This window comes from Lissotriton vulgaris, chromosome 8, assembly GCF_964263255.1.
Source record: "Lissotriton vulgaris chromosome 8, aLisVul1.2, whole genome shotgun sequence".
Taxonomy (NCBI): Eukaryota; Metazoa; Chordata; class Amphibia; order Caudata; family Salamandridae; genus Lissotriton; species Lissotriton vulgaris.
Window position 1 is genome coordinate 1,053,542,389 of NC_141696.1, and position 17,219 is coordinate 1,053,559,607.

Genomic DNA, 17,219 nt, shown 5'->3' on the forward strand with positions numbered 1-17,219 from the left:
CTTAAAATAAGTGAGTTATAGGAGAGGAAGATGGATTACGGATGGTTACTGCATTGTGAAGTGGTGTTATTTAAACAGGTGTGCCTTCAACTGTTTTCTAAATTAGACCTGATGTTGTTGGAATTTGGGCCAGCGTCCTGATGTTTTTCCAATCATGGATGCAGACATGGAAAAAACCTGCTGCCTTGATTTTCCTTTTTTAGACGTCTTAGTCTACAGACTGGTGGGACCCTGCCTGCTGGTGTGTCAAGAACCACCAGATATGGTGAGCATGTCTGCAACAAAACCAGTGTGCTGGTTGGGATGGCTTTGAAAATTATGCAAAAGCTTGTTAATACTGGGTGGGTGTTTAACTCTTGTGAATTGGGTTTCCCTCGCCAGCTCTTAGAAACCTCTCTGGGGACCCCAGCATCTTCTTATGGATGTGGCACTTGCGTAATGCAGAAGTTCCACAGTTATACATGATACCTTCACATGTGGAATTTAGAAGAATTAGTCTTTGTGATTTGCTATCAAGTTATAGCATAGTAGAAGAATAAATTATGCTTACACATCTTTGTTAACTTGATTCCTTCTGGCCCTCCTTAACCATGGTATGCTAACCTTGCAGTACTTATATACAACGAGGTCATTTATATACTATTTAAATACTTGTCTTAGCTTATGGAAATCATCAACAAGATGAAACCAAAATTAATGATGTCTTCTAGCCATTTTTCTGCCAAGAAAACTAAGATCTGTTAAGTCAGCAATATTATTGTCAAAACTACGACTTCTATGGCATCATATTTCACGTCCAGATGCATTGTCCTGCAAGATCCCACTTGTTAGACTTGACATCCTTGGCGTGGTTTTCCCCAATCTTTTTGCCTCAGCCTCCTGTATTTTTGAAGCTGTGCTGGATTTCGTTTTTGCTGGTTTAGATGCTTTGGACACTCTGCCACTGCTGATCAGTGCCAGAGTGTTGCAAGGTTATCTTGCTCCATAGATTAACATGGGGAAGGCTGGTCCCATTGGATCCCAGCCTATCTTCCCATAGGAACAAGATGGGACATAAGTGAGTGATATCCCTGAACTCAGAATTTAATAACACTTCTTTTAGGAAAGGTGGTTTTTAAATTCTGTGTTTGAGAACAGTACTTTTAGAAAGTGGCTGTTCTCTTGTCTAACCTTTCTGTGTGCCTGGGACTGTTTGTGGATTGACTGTCTGGGTTGAGGATGACAGGGGCTGCAGAGCCCCCAGGGGGTTATCTGAGCCAGGCCGTGGATGAAAGGCAGCACCTGCTGCCAGGGAAGTGGGAGGAGATAGCACCCGATAGTGAAGGGCTGTGCCTGCTTGACCACAATGCTGGCTCCACCCCCCGCTGGGCGACTATCACCTCTGCCCCTGATACTGCGAGAGAGAAGGAAGCCAGGAAAGCCCCAGAGCCCCAGCAACACCCTGAACTGGTTTGGACCGGGCTCAGGGCCCCTTTGCACAAAGACTTCAAAAGATTTCAAAGGACTTCAAAGACTTCTTGGGGTATAAGAGAAGGACCCCTGACAACAGAAAATCAGATTCGACAATCAAGAAGAAACCTATGCTGGAAAGAAGGACTGCTGGAGAACTGAAGGAAGATTGCCTTGCTGTGTGCTTTAAGGGCTGACCTGTTCTGCTGTCTCATCTGAAAGCTGAAGAGAGGAAAGGGACTTTGCTGTGTGCTGTGACCCTGCCTGCTTGAAACTACAGAGACTTTGCTGTGTGCTGTGTCTCCTGAACTGAATCTCCAAGGGCCTGAGAAGAGCTGGCCTCCTGCTTGGAACCCAGGGTTAAAGGTTCCTGAAGCTTTGCCAAAAACTGCTGCAAGACCGTGTGGTGGTCTGCCCAAACGCGTGTTTCCTAACTGCCAGCTGTGTTTTCCTGTGACTAGGATACCCCCTGTCGATCTGCTGGTAAAAGAAACGTTCTGCCGCGATCTACGGCCCCAAAGAAATCTTGCCGCCAAATCACCGTCGCGGCCCGGGGCCAGAAAAACCTCTGTAAATTGCCTCGGTGTTTAGGAGCTGCAGCGGCGAAGATCGGTGCCGCCGCGCTCCCATTGGCTAAAGGAGCCGAGCCCCCTCACCAGGGCCGCAATGGGATTGGCCCATGTGCCGTAGCGTCATCAATGAGGCCGCGCTGTGGTTGGTTGGCGGCCTCGCATCAAGAGGAGCGTCACTGGAGGCCAGTCCCGGGAGCCGCACTGCCATTGGCTGACTCCCAGGTGCTGCTGGAGGCTCGACCACACGCCGCAACAGGATTGGTCCCCGTCATCGGGACCGCTGCAACTGCCGAGTGATCACAGCAGGGACCGGGGAAGACTGACCCGACCTTGCCGAGGGAATCTCTGCCGTGCCGAGTGATCACCGCCGGGCCCGGGAAAGAGTGAGCAGACCCCAGCGAGGAGCCGACAGCCGAGTCCGACCCGTCCTCGCTGAGGGAGCCCAAGCGTGTGTCCCGCATCCCTGGCCGGTCGTCCCCCGAGGTGTGCTGCACCAACTCCCCCGCCGCTCCTTGGATTGTCGAGACCGGGCGGGAGAGCAGCGGGGACCGGCCGGGGCTAGGATCAAGTGTGTGCCGATCGGCGCGGTGCGCCTGAAGGTCTTCGGGGGGTGTGAGGCTGTGTGAAACGGAGTCCCCGGCTTTGGGGGCTGATTCCTTCCAATCAATTACCTGCTGGCAAGCTTAGTTTGCTCTACTCGTTTTTAAGAGCGAAATTGAGATAAGCGCAAAGTATTATTTTTGCTACTGATTCACAAGAGAGACTTGAGACTATTTTCTATGTTTACTAAGAACTTCCTAACAAGTGCAACCATTAAGAATTAAGTGCAACGTTTTTCTAATGAAGTGATTATCGTGCAACTGCTTTGTTTACCTTGCTGAAACTAGATACAGTTATATTTTATATATACTTACCTGTGTGGTCTCAGTTTGTGGTGGATTGGGGATTACTGTTGTGCTAAGTGCATTTATTATACACATTGCCTTGGGGATAAGCCTGCCTGCTCGTGCCAAGCTACCTAGAAGGAGAGCAGAGGTTATCTACTGTGTGTATTCCTTCACCCTGACTAGAAGCAAGGGTCCCTACTTGGTCTAAGGTACTTACCTCGGCCAATTAGAGACCCCTAGATCTAACATTGTTGGACAGCGGTGCGGATTTTGAACTAATAATTGGACTTGACCTGCAGTGATTTCTTGTACATCACTAGTCTAGTTTAGCAGCACAGGCTGCGCAAGATTTTTTCTTTTTGGTGAAACCTTTTTGTTGAAAAGGTTAGGAAGCATCATGTCTCAGAAAGCGGCAAGCGTGAGAATAGAATTGGAATTGGATTTCGAAATTCAGGAGTTGTTCAACTACAAAAAAGACCACCTGAAGCAATTCTGCAAACAGCTTGGATGCCCAGTGAAGGGCAGCGCAAACAAGGAAGAGCTACAGAAAGCTCTAAGGGCCTGGTGGGAGGCCAAACATGTTGTCTCAGAAGAAGCTACTGAAGTGGGAGGCACACAGGAGAATGCTTTTGTATCCAGTGATTTGCCAGTGCGGTCAGCGTCTAAGGTTGGCAGCAACCACTCCAGTAGGGTTATTTATCCAGAGGAGCTGAAGGATAATCAGAGAGCTAGGGCCCATAAGATTGAGCTTTTTAAACTCAAAGCCCAAGCAGAAGACAGGAGACTACGCCTTGAAACCGAAAAGAAGGCGGAGGAGAGGAGGAGTGCTCTTGCTTTTGAAGAGAAGAAACTCCAATTGGCTCATGAGGTGAGCATGAGGGAGCTGGACATTAAAGAAAAACAGGTTGCGTCCAGTCCTAATGGTGGAAGCGCACAACCAGTAGAGGCGGGTAAGGTATACATACCAAAGGATCTGGTACAGAATTATCAGAGGGGTGAGGATATTTATGCGTGGTTTAGATAGTATGAACTTGCCCTAAAGATGAATGAAGTGCCTGAGAAGAGTTGGGGGGCAGGTTTGTGGAAGCACTTTGAGGCCTCTGGGAGGGATGTCTTGGCACCCTTAGAAGCAGCAGGTACTTTATCCTACCCCGCTATGAAGGAGGCTTTGTGCCTCAGGTATGGGCTCACTTCAGAACAGTACCGCCAGAAGTTTAGGAACTTCAAGAAGCTTGATTCAAGTACTTGGGTGGAGTGTGTGAGTATGTACATGCGTGCACTGGAAGGTTGGATAAAGGGCAGCAAAGTTACTGATTATGTGGGGTTGTGTCACTTGATTAGTTGGGAGCACTTAAGTAGTTTATGTGTTCCAGAGCTGCGCCAACATCTTTTAGATAGCAAGTTAACTGATCCCAGTGAGCTTGCTAAAGAGGCGGACCACTGGGCTAGCACCAGGGTCCACAAGGGGGTGGTAAGTACCCCAGCCAAGGGTGGACAGGGTCTCCAGCAGAAGAGTGGGGGGGACACGGGTAAGTAAAAGGAGTCTTCTAAAGGGCCCCAAAATAGTTCCCAGGAGAAAGTGTCTCAACCCCCCAAGTCTAAGAAGTCCTGGCCCCATAAGGGCAAGCAGGACAACAGGCCCCGCCTACCTGCTATTCATGTAGGGAGGTGGGGCACATTGCCCCCAAATGTCCAAAGAAACCTCCAGCACCCACTGGTGCTCCAACTCCGGCGTTAGCCAGTGTAGCTTTGGGAGGGGATTTGATTTCTGGTGGGGAGGAGGGGTTAGCAGTGATGACCCTTGTCTCTTTAGGAGACCAAGAGATGGCCCAGGAAACTTTGCTGCCCTTAAACACTAAGAAATATGGGCAGAAGGTGAACATCAATGGAAAAGAGATAGAAGCTCTGAGAGACACAGGGGCCAGTGTGACATCTGCCAGGTGTCAATGGGTGTCTGAAGAGCAGATCATTCCCAATGTACTCCGTCCTGTGGTGGCAGTTGACAGTTCAGTGCACCTCTGCAAGTTGGCACGTGTTCCATTTGAATGGGGAGGAGTCTCCGGTATATTGGAAGTTGTTGTAAGTGATGCCTTGCCTGTAGATTGTCTATTAGGTAATGACCTGGAGAGCTCTCCATGGAAAGATGTAGAGCACAGGACTCACTTGGAAATATTGGGCTTGCCTGCGTGGATCTGTGTGACCACACGTGCAATGGCAGCCAGTAAGGGTGGATTAGCAGAACTGGAGCCTGGAACAAGGGCCCAGGGACCTGCCAAGAGAGGAAGGGGTAGAGGGTGTGGGAAACCAGCCCCCACTGTTCCCACAGTCCAGGAGGAAGCAGAACCTGAGGGGGATGCCCTGGAACCTACAGGGGAACAGGTGGCCGAACTAGGGGAATTGCCTGAGCTGTCCCAGTGGCAGCAAGATGGTGGTCCCTCCAGGGAGGAATTCTGCCAAGCTCAAAAGGAGTGCCCTTCCCTCATTGGTGTGCGGCAGCAGGCTGCAGACCAGGCATCAGGCCTGGGGGCCAAGGAACATTTGATCTGCTGGGTGGATGACTTACTTTATAGTGAGCCTAAGTTCGCTGAGCCCGGTGCAGCCCGTGTGCTGGTGGTACCCGAGCGCTTCAGGAACTTCCTACTGGGTCTGGTTCATGACGTGCCTCTCGCACGACATCTGGGGCAAGACAAGACCTATTACAGGCTTGTCACCCACTTTTACTGGCCCCAGAAGAAGAAGCACATCGCTGCCATTTGTAAGTCTTGCCAAACTTGTCAGGCCAGTGGCAAGAGCGGAGGGAAGTGCGTGGCACCCCTCCAACCCTTTCCTGTGGTGAGGACCCCTTTTGAGAGGGTGGGCATTGACATCGTGGGGCCCCTGGACCCCAAGACAGCCTTAGGCAACAGGTTTATCCTGGTCTTAGTGGACCATGCCACCCGGTACCCGGAAGCAGTCCCTCTCAGGACAGTCACAGCCCCTGTGGTGGGCCGTGCTTTAATGGGGATCTTTTCCCGTGTGGGGTTCCCCAGAGAGGTGGTTTCTGACAGGGGTACAAACTTCATCTCTAGGTACATGAAGTCTCTGTGGGAGGTGTGTGGAGTGACATATAAGTTCACCACTCCTTACCATCCTCAAGGAAATGGGTTGGTTGAAAGATTCAACCGCACCCTGAAGGGCATGATTATGGGCCTAGAGGAGCCCATGAGGCGGAAGTGGGACGTCTTGTTACCATGCCTGTTATTTGCATACAAGGAGGTAACTCAGAAATCCTTAGGGTTCAGCCCCTTTGAGTTGCTGTATGGCCACCCTGTCAGAGGGGCTCTGGTGAAGGAGGGGTGGGAGAAATCCTGTGGGAAAACCCCTCAGGATGTGTTCAGCTATGTGCTGGCCATCCGCAACCAGACCAAGCGCTTCAGGAAGCTCGCCCAAGAGAACCTGGAGGCTAGCCAGGAGGAAATGAAGAGATGGTATGATCAGAACACCTCTCTTGTGGAGTTCCAACCTGGTCAGAAAGTGTGGGTGATGGCGCCGGTGGAGCCCTGTGCGCTCCGTGACAAGTGGTCTGGGCCATATGAGGTGGCGGAGCGCAAGAGCGAGGTTACCTACTTGGTTAACCTGAAGACTCCCAGGCAACCCCTGAGAGTTTTGCATGTGAACCGCCTCAAACCCCACTTTGAGAGGTCAGAAGTGACTATGCTCATGGCTACAGATGCTGGAGGGGAGGAGGATAGTGATCCTCTCCCTGACCTCCTGGCAACCAAGGAGCAAGATGGGTCAGTGGATAGTGTGAAACTCTCACGCACTCTGACCTCAGAGCAGCAGAAGGACTGTCGCCAAGTCTTGGGTCAGTTCGCCCCCCTATTCTCCCTGACCCCAGGTGTCACCAACTGGTGCATCCACGATGTGGACACTGGAGACAATCTGCCTGTGAAACAGAAGTTTTACAGAGTGGCTGACAAGGTCAGAGCTAGCATCAAAGAAGAGGTTTCCAAGATGTTAGCGCTAGAGGTAATTGAGACCTCCAGCAGCCCCTGGGCTAGCCCAGTGGTCTTAGTGCCTAAGAAAGCTTCTACACCTGGTGGCCCCCCAGAACTCCGTTTCTGTGTGGACTACCGTGGGCTCAATGTGGTCACCAAGACTGACGCGCACCCCATCCCCAGAGCTGATGAGCTGGTGGATCGGTTGGGAGCTGCCCAGAACCTGAGCACCTTTGATTTGACTTCAGGTTACTGGCAGATTGACTTAACTGAGGAGGCCATGGAAAGATCAGCATTTTCAATGCCAGAGGGGCACTTCCAGTTTCGTGTCATGCCCTTTGGGTTGAAAAATGCTCCTGCCACAATCCAGAGACTGGTCAACCAGGTATTAGGAGGGCTGGAGGAATTCAGCGCAGCATACCTGGATGACATTGCTGTGTTCAGCTCCACTTGGGAGGAACACTTGCAACACCTCTGCGCAGTGTTGAAGGCTCTGCAGAAGGCAGGCCTCACTATCAAGGCCAGTAAGTGCCAGATAGGGCAGGGATCAGTGGTGTACTTGGGACACCAGGTGGGGAGCGGCCAGGTGGCACCCCTACAGGCGAAGATTGATACCATTCTGGCTTGGGAACCCCCCAAGACCCAGACTGAGGTGAGAGCCTTTTTAGGTCTCACCGGGTATTACAGACGGTTTGTCAAGGGTTATGGCACCATTGTAGCACCTTTGACAGAGCTGACATCTAGAAATCAGCCTAGGAAAGTGAATTGGAATGATGCCTGTCAAACTGCTTTTGACGCCCTCAAAACTGCCATGTGCACATCACCGGTGCTTAAGGCACCTGACCTTTCAAATGAGTTCATTGTGCAAGCTGACGCTTCAGAGCAAGGCGTGGGAGCAGTACTCTCACAGATCAACGATGAGAGTGGAGACCAACCAGTGGCTTTCATTAGTAGGAGGATACTCTCCAGGGAACAGAGATGGAGTGCGATTGAAAGGGAAGCTTTTGCTGTGGTCTGGGCCCTGAAGAAGCTGAGGCCCTACCTGTTTGGGACTCACTTCCGTGTTCAGACCGACCACAGGCCCCTCAGATGGTTAATGCAGATGAGGGGTGAGAATCCAAAACTGTTGAGGTGGTCCATTTCCCTACAGGGAATGGACTTCACGGTGGAGCACCGCCCTGGAACAGAACACGCCAATGCTGATGGTCTGTCCAGATTCTTCCACCTTAGTGATGAGGACTCTCAGGAGGTTGGGTAGTAGTCCCCACTTTCAGCTGGAGGGGACACGTGTTAGACCTGACATCCTTGGCGTGGTTTTCCCCCATCTTTTTGCCTCTGCCTCCTGTATTTTTGATGCTGTGCTGGATTTCGTTTTTGCTGGTTTAGATGCTTTGGACACTCTGCCGCTGCTGATCAGTGCCAGAGTATAAGTGCTCCCTCTGTAAATTGTCATATTGATTGGGTATACCTGATTGGCATATTTGTATCACCATGAAGTCCCTAGTAAAGTGCACTGTGTGTGCCAGGGCTGGTGATGACAGATGCTACTAGTGGGCCTGCAGCGCAGATTGCGCCACCCACATAAGTAGCCCTAAAATGGTGTCTCAGGCCTGCCAGCGCAGGGCCTGTGTGTAGTCAGTAGACTGCCATGTCCGCCTGGCCAGTGTCCCCACTGGCTGGGCCTAACCCTTCCTTGTCTGTGCACATCAGTCACCCCTCTGGAAGGCTCAAGGTACCCCCCCCCCCCGGGCAGGGTGCAGTGCATGGGTAAGGTAGAGCATGTACTAGTACAGGTAACATGCTCTTGTAGTGAGCAGCAGCCATTTTGTGTGCTCACTGCTGCAAGGTTATCTTGCTCCATAGATTAACATGGGGAGGCTGGTCCCATTGGATCCCAGCCTATCTTCCCATAGGAACAAGATGGGACATAAGTGAGTGATATCCCTGAACTCAGAATTTAATAACACATCTTTTAGGAAAGGTGTTTTTTAAATTCTGTGTTTGAGAATAGTACTTTTAGAAAGTGGCTGTTCTCTTGTCTAACCTTTCTGTGTGCCTGGGACTGTTTGTGGATTGACTGTCTGGGTTGAGGATGACAGGGGCTGCAGAGCCCCCAGGGGGTTATCTGAGCCAGGCCGTGGATGAAAGGCAGCATCTGCTGCCAGGGAAGTGGGAGGAAATAGCACCTGATAGTGAAGGGCTGTGCCTGCCTGACCACAATGCTGGCTCCACCCCCCGCTGGGCGACTGTCACCTCTGCCCCTGATACTGCGAGAGAGAAGGAAGCCAGGAAACCCCCAGAGCCCCAGCAACACCCAGAACTGGTTTGGACCGGGCTCAGGGCCCCTTTGCACAAAGACTTCAAAAGACTTCAAAGGACTTCAAAGACTTTTTGGGGTATAAGAGAAGGACCCCTGACAACAGAAAATCAGATTCTACAATCAAGAAGAAACCTATGCTGGAAGAAGGACTGCTGGAGAACTGAAGGAAGATTGCCTTGCTGTGTGCTTTAAGGGCTGACCTGTTCTGCTGTCTCATCTGAAAGCTGAAGAGAGGAAAGGGACTTTGCTGTGTGCTGTGACCCTGCCTGCTTGAAACTACAGAGACTTTGCTGTGTGCTGTGTCTCCTGAACTGAATCTCCAAGGGCCCGAGAAGAGCTGGCCTCCTGCTTGGAACCCAGGGTTAAAGGTTCCCGAAGCTTTGCCAAAAACTGCTGCAAGATCGTGTGGTGGTCTGCCCAAACGTGTGTTTCCTTACTGCCAGCTGTCTGGAGCGATCGCTGTACTCATCAGCACAGATTCAGGGGGTGAGGAGAGGCCGTGGTGTTTTCCTGTGACTAGGATCCCCCCTGTCGATCTGCTGGTAAAAGAAACGTTCTGCCGCGATCTACGGCCCCAAAGGAATCTTGCCGCCAAATCACCTTCGCGGCCCGAGGGATGTATGACGGTACCACGCATACTTTTACAACGCGTACCGTTAACACGCTACTTTTACCACGCAAGTCATTACAACGACTTGCTTGGAGGGGCGCTGGATAGTAAATTATTTAATTTACTATTCCAACTCCAGTCCCCGTGGACTCTAGGGAAAGGAGTTGGATAGTAAATTAAAGTATTTACTATCCTGGAGCGCCCCCCCCAGCGCATTTCGTTGTAGCGACCTGCGTGGTAAAAGTAGCGTGCTAACGGTACCGCGTTGTAAAAAATGCGTGGTAACCGTTGCATACCGGCCCGAGGCCTGAAACACCCTCTGTAAATTGCCTCGCTGTTTAGGAGCTGCACCAGCGAAGATCGGAGCCGCCACGCTCCCATTGGCTAAAGGAGCCGAGCCCCCTCACCAGCGCCGCGATGGGATTGGCCCGTGTGCCGTAGCGTCATCAACGAGGCCGCGCTGTGGTTGGTTGGCGGCCTCGCATCAAGAGGAGCGTCACTGAAGGCCTGTCCCGGGAGCCGCACTGCCATTGGCTGACTCTCGGGTGCTGCTGGAGGCTCGACCAAACGCCGCGACAGGATTGGTACCCGTCATCGGGACCGCTGCAACTGCCGAGTGATCACCGCCGGGACCGGGGAAGACTGACCCGACCTCGCCGAGGGAATCTCTGCCATACCGAGTGATCACCGCCGGGCCCGGGAAAGAGTGAGCAGACCCCAGCGAGGAGCAGACAGCCGAGTTCGACCCGTCCTCGCCGAGGAAGCCCAAGCGTGTGTCCCGCATCGCTGGCCGGTCGTCCCCCGAGGTGTGCTGCACCAACTTCCCCGCCGCTCGTTGGATTGTCGAGAGTGGGCGGGAGAGCAGCGGGGACCAGCCGGGGCTAGGATCAAGTGTGTGCCGATCGGCGCGGCGCGCCTGAAGGTCATCGGGGGTGTGAGGCTGTGTGAAACGGCCTGGAAAGGAGTCCCCAGTATACCGGTGAGGCGCGCTGGCAGCGCTTGGAGTCCCTGGCTTTGGGGGCTGATTCCTTCCAATCAATTACCTGCTGGCAAGCTTAGTTTGCTCTACTCATTTTTAAGAGCGAAATTGAGATAAGCGCAAAGTATTATTTTTGGTACTGATTCACAAGAGAGACTTGAGACTACTTTTTATGTTTACTAAGAACTTCCTAACAAGTGCAACCATTAAGAATTAAGTGCAACGTTTTTCTAATGAAGTGATTATCGTGCAACTGCTTTATTTACCTTGCTGAAACTAGATAAAGTTATATTTTATATATACTTACCTGTGTGGTCTCAGTTTGTTGTGGATTGGGGATTACTGTTGTGCTAAGTGCATTTATTATACACATTGCCTTGGGGACAAGCCTGCCTGCTCGCGCCAAGCTACGTAGAAGGAGAGCGGAGGTTATCTACTGTGTGTATTCCTTCACCCTGACTAGAAGCAAGGGTCCCTACTTGGTCTAAGGTACTTACCTCTGCCAATTAGAGACCCCTAGATCTAACATTGTTGGACAGCGGTGCGGATTTTGAACTAATAATTGCACTTGACCTGCAATGATTTCTTGTACATCACTAGTCTAGTTTAGCAGCACAGGTTGCGCAAGATTTTTTCTTTTTGGTGAAACCTTTTTGTTGAAAAGGTTAGGAAGCATCATGTCTCAGAAAGCGGCAAGCGTGAGAATAGAATTGGAATTGGAATTCGAAATTCAGGAGTTGTTCAACTACAAAAAAGACCACCTGAAGCAATTCTGCAAACAGCTTGGATGCCCAGTGAAGGGCAGCGCAAACAAGGAAGAGCTACAGAAAGCTCTAAGGGCCTGGTGGGAGGCCAAACATGTTGTCTCAGAAGAAGCTACTGAAGTGGGAGGCACACAGGAGAATGCTTTTGTATCCAGTGATTTGCCAGTGCGGTCAGCGTCTAAGGTTGGCAGCAACCACTCCAGTAGGGTTATTTCTCCAGAGGAGCTGGAGGATAATCAGAGAGCTAGAGCCCATAAGATTGAGCTTTTTAAACTCAAAGCCCAAGCAGAAGATAGGAGACTACGCCTTGAGCCCGAAAAGAAGGCAGAGAAGAGGAGGAGTGCTCTTGCTTTTGAAGAGAAGAAACTCCAATTGGCTCATGAGGTGAGCATGAGGGAGCTGGACATTAAAGAAAAACAGGTTGCGTCCAGTCCTAATGGTGGCAGCGCACAACCAGTAGAGGCGGGTAAGGTATACATACCAAAGGATCTGGTACAGAATTATCAGAGGGGTGAGGATATTTATGCGTGGTTTAGATCGTATGAACTTGCCCTAAAAATGAATGAAGTGCCTGAGAAGAGTTGGGGGGCAGGTTTGTGGAAGCACTTTGAGGCCTCTGGGAGGGATGTCTTGGCACCCTTAGAAGCAGCAGGTACTTTATCCTACCCCGCTATGAAGGAGGATTTGTGCCTCAGGTATGGGCTCACTTCAGAACAGTACCGCCAGAAGTTTAGGAACTTCAAGAAGCTTGATTCAAGTACTTGGGTGGAGTGTGTGAGTATGTACACGTGTGCACTGGAAGGTTGGATAAAGGGCAGCAAAGTTACTGATTATGTGGGGTTGTGTCACTTGATTAGTTGGGAGCCCTTAAGTAGTTTATGTGTTCCAGAGCTGCGCCAACATCTTTTAGATAGCAAGTTAACTGATCCCAGTGAGCTTGCTAAAGAGGCGGACCACTGGACTAGCACCAGGGTCCACAAGGGGGTGGTAAGTACCCAAGCCAAGGGTGGACAGGGTCCCCAGCAGAAGAGTGGGGGGACACGGGTAATCAAAAGGAGTCTTCTAAAGGGCCCCAAAATAGTTCCCAGGAGAAAGTGTCTCAACCCCCCACGTCTAAGAAGTCCTGGCCCCATAAGGGCAAGCAGGACAATAGGCCCCAGCCTACCTGCTATTCATGTAGGGAGGTGGGGCACATTGCCCCCAAATGTCCAAAGAAACCTCCAGCACCCACTGGTGCTCCAACTCCGGCGTTAGCCAGTGTAGCTTTGGGAGGGGATTTGATTTCTAGTGGGTAGGAGGGGTTAGCAGTGATGACCCTTGTCTATTTAGGAGACCAAGAGATGGCCCAGGAAACTTTGATGCCCTTAAACACTAAGAAATATGGGCAGAAGGTGACCATCAATGGAAAAGAGATAGAAGCTCTGAGAGACACAGGGGCCAGTGTGACATCTGCCAGGTGTCAATGGGTGTCTGAAGAGCAGATCATTCCCAATGTACTCTGTCCTGTGGTGGCAGCTGACAGTTCAGTGCGCCTCTGCAAGTTGGCACGTGTTCCATTTGAATGGGGAGGAGTCTCCGGTATATTGGAAGTTGTTGTAAGTGATGCCTTGCCTGTAGATTGTCTATTAGGTATTGACCTGGAGATCTCTCCATGGAAAGATGTAGAGCACAGGACTCACTTGAAAATGTTGGGCTTGCCTGCGTGGATCTGTGTGACCACACGTGCAATGGCAGCCAGTAAGGGTGGATTAGCAGAACTGGAGCCTGGAACAAGGGCCCAGGGACCTGCCAAGAGAGGAAGGGGTAGAGGGCATGGGAAACCAGCCCCCACTGTTCCCACAGTCCAGGAGGAAGCAGAACCTGAGGGGGATGCCCTGGAACCTACAGGGGAACAGGTGGCCGAACTAGGGGAAGTGCCTGAGCTGTCCCAGTGGCAGCAAGATGGTGGTCCCTCCAGGGAGGAATTCTGCCAAGCTCAAAAGGAGTGCTCTTCCCTCATTGGTGTGCGGCAGCAGGCTGCAGACCAGGCAGCAGGCCTGGGGTCCAAGGAACATTTGATCTACTGGGAGGATGACTTACTTTATAGTGAGCCTAAGTTCGCTGAGCCCGGTGCAGCCCATGTGCTGGTGGTACCCGAACGCTTCAGGAACTTCCTACTGGGTCTGGTTCATGACGTGCCTCTCGCAGGACATCTGGGGCAAGACAAGACCTATTACAGGCTTGTCACCCACTTCTACTGGCCCTAGATGAAGAAGCACATCGCTGCCTTTTGTAAGTCTTGCCAAACTTGTCAGGCCAGTGGCAAGAGCGGAGGGAAGTGCGTGGCACCCCTCCAACCCTTTCCTGTGGTGTGCACCCCTTTTGAGAAGGTGGGCATTGACATCGTGGGGCCCCTGGACCCCAAGACATCCTTAGGCAACAGGTTTATCCTGGTCTTGGTGGACCATGCCACCCGGTACCTGGAAGCAGTCCCTCTCAGGACAGTCAGAGCCCCTGTGGTGGGCCGTACCTTAATGGGGATCTTTTCCCGTGTGGGGTTCCCCAGAGAGGTGGTTTCTGACAGGGGTACAAACTTCATCTCTAGGTACATGAAGTCTCTGTGGGAGGTGTGTGGAGTCACATATAAGTTCACCACTCCTTACCATACTCAAGGAAATGGGTTGGTTGAAAGATTCAACCGCACCCTGAAGGGCATGATTATGGGCCTAGAGGAGTCCAAGAGGCGGAAGTGGGACGTCTTGTTACCATGCCTGTTATTTGCATTCAAGGAGGTGCCTCAGAAATCCTTAGGGTTCAGCCCCTTTGAGTTGCTGTATGGCCACCCTGTCAGAGGGCCTCTCGCTCTGGTGAAGGAGGGGTGGGAGAAATCCCGTGGGAAAACCCCTCAGGATGTGTTCAGCTATGTGCTGGCCATCCACAACCAGACCAACCGCTTCAGGAAGCTCACCCAAGAGAACCTGGAGGCTAGCCAGGAGGAAATGAAGAGATGGTATGATCAGAACACCTCTCTTGTGGAGTTCCAACCTGGTCAGAAAGTGTGGGTGATGGCGCCGGTGGAGCCCTGTGCGCTCCGTGACAAGTGGTCTGGGCCATATGAGGTGGCGGAGCGCAAGAGCGAGGTTACCTACTTGGTTAACCTGAAGACTCCCAGGCAACCCCTGAGAGTGTTGCATGTGAACCGCCTCAAGCCCCACTTTGAGAGGTCAGAAGTGACTATGCTCATGGCTACAGATGCTGGAGGGGAGGAGGATAGTGATCCTCTCCCTGACCTCCTGGCAACCAAGGAGCAAGATGGGTCAGTGGATGGTGTGATACTCTCACCCACCCTGACCCCAGAGCAGCAGAAGGACTGTCGCCAAGTCTTGGGTCAGTTCGCCCCCCTATTCTCCCTGACCCCAGGTGTCACCAACTGGTGCGTCCACGATGTGGACACTGAAAACAATCTGCCTGTGAAACAGAAGTTTTACAGAGTGGCTGACAAGGTCAGAGCTAGCATCAAAGAAGAGGTTTCCAAGATGTTAGCGCTAGGGGTAATTGAGCCCTCCAGCAGCCCCTGGGCTAGCCCTGTGGTCTTAGTGCCTAAGAAAGCTTCTACACCTGGTGGCCCCCCAGAACTCCGTTTCTGCGTGGACTACCGTGGGCTCAATGCGGTCACCAAGACTGACGCGCACCCCATCCCCAGAGCTGATGAGCTGGTGGATCGGTTGGGAGCTGCCCAGTACCTGAGCACCTTTGATTTGACTTCAGGTTACTGGCAGATTGCCTTAACTGAGGAGGCCAAGGAAAGATCAGCATTTTCAACGCCAGAGGGGCACTTCCAGTTTCGTGTCATGCCCTTTGGGTTGAAAAATGCTCCTGCCACATTCCAGAGACTGGTCAACCAGGTATTAGCAGGGCTGGAGGAATTCAGCGCAGCATACCTGGATGACATTGCTGTGTTCAGCTCCACTTGGGAGGAACACTTGCAACACCTCTGCGCAGTGTTGAAGGCTCTGCAGAAGGCAGGCCTCACTATCAAGGCCAGTAAGTGCCAGATAGGGCAGGGATCAGTGGTGTACTTGGGGCACCAGGTGGGGAGCGGCCAGGTGGCGCCCCTACAGGCGAAGATTGATACCATTCTGGCTTGGGAACCCCCTAAGACCCAGACTGAGGTGAGAGCCTTTTTAGGTCTCACCGGGTATTACAGACGGTTTGTCAAAGGTTATGGCACCATTGTAGCCCCTTTGACAGAGCTGACATCTAGAAATCAGCCTAGGAAAGTGAATTGGAACAATGCCTGTCAAACTGCTTTTGACGCCCTCAAAACTGCCATGTGCACAGCACCGGTGCTTAAGGCACCTGACTTTTCAAGTAAGTTCATTGTGCAAACTGACGCTTCAGAGCAAGGCGTGGGAGCAGTACTCTCACAGATCAACGATGAGGGTGGAGACCAACCAGTGGCTTTCATTAGTAGGAGGATACTCCCCAGGGAACAGAGATGGAGTGCGATTGAAAGGGAAGCTTTCGCTGTGGTCTGGGCCCTGAAGAAGCTGAGGCCCTACCTGTTTGGGACTCACTTCCGTGTTCAGACCGACCACAGGCCCCTCAGATGGTTAATGCAGATGAGGGGTCAGAATTCAAAACTGTTGAGGTGGTCCATTTCCCTACAGGGAATGGACTTCACGGTGGAGCACCGCCCTGGTACAGAACACGCCAATGCTGATGGTGTGTCCAGATTCTTCCGCCTTAGTGATGAGGACTCCCAAGAGGTTGGGTAGTTCTCCCCACTTTCAGCTGGAGGGGACACGTGTTAGACCTGACATCCTTGGCGTGGTTTTCCCCCATCTTTTTGCCTCTGCCTCCGGTATTTTTGATGCTGTGCTGGATTTCGTTTTTGCTGGTTTAGATGCTTTGGACACTCTGCCGCTGCTGATCAGTGCCAGAGTATAAGTGCTCCCTCTGTAAATTGTCATATATATTGGGTATACCTGATTGGCATATTTGCATCACCATGAAGTCCCTAGTAAAGTGCACTGTGTGTGCCAGGGTTGGTGATGACAGATGCTACTAGTGGGCTTGCAGCGCAGATTGCGCCACCCACATAAGTAGCCCTAAAATGGTGTCTCAGGCCTGCCAGCGCAGGGCCTGTGTGCAGTCAGTAGACTGCCATGTCCGCCTGGCCAGTGTCCCCACTGGCTGGGCCTAACCCTTCCCTGTCTGTGCACATCAGTCACCCCTCTGGAAGGCTCAAGGTACCCCCCCTGGGCAGGGTGCAGTGTATGGGTAAGGTAGAGCATGTACTAGTGCAGGTAACATGCTCTGGTAGGGAGCAGCAGCCATTGTGTGTGCTCACTGCTGCAAGGTTATCTTGCTCAATAGATTAACATGGGGAGGCTGGTCCCATTGGATCCCAGCCTATCTCCCCATAGGAACAAGATGGGACATAAGTGAGTGATGTCCCTGAACTCAGAATTTAATAACACATCTTTTAGGAAAGGTGGTTTTTAAATTCTGCGTTTGAGAATAGTACTTTTAGAAAGTGGCTGTTCTCTTGTCTAACCTTTCTGTGTGCCTGGGACTGTTTGTGGATTGACTGTCTGGGTTGAGGATGACAGGGGCTGCAGAGCACCCAGGGAGTTATCTGAGCCAGGCCGTGGATGAAAGGCAGCATCTGCTGCCAGG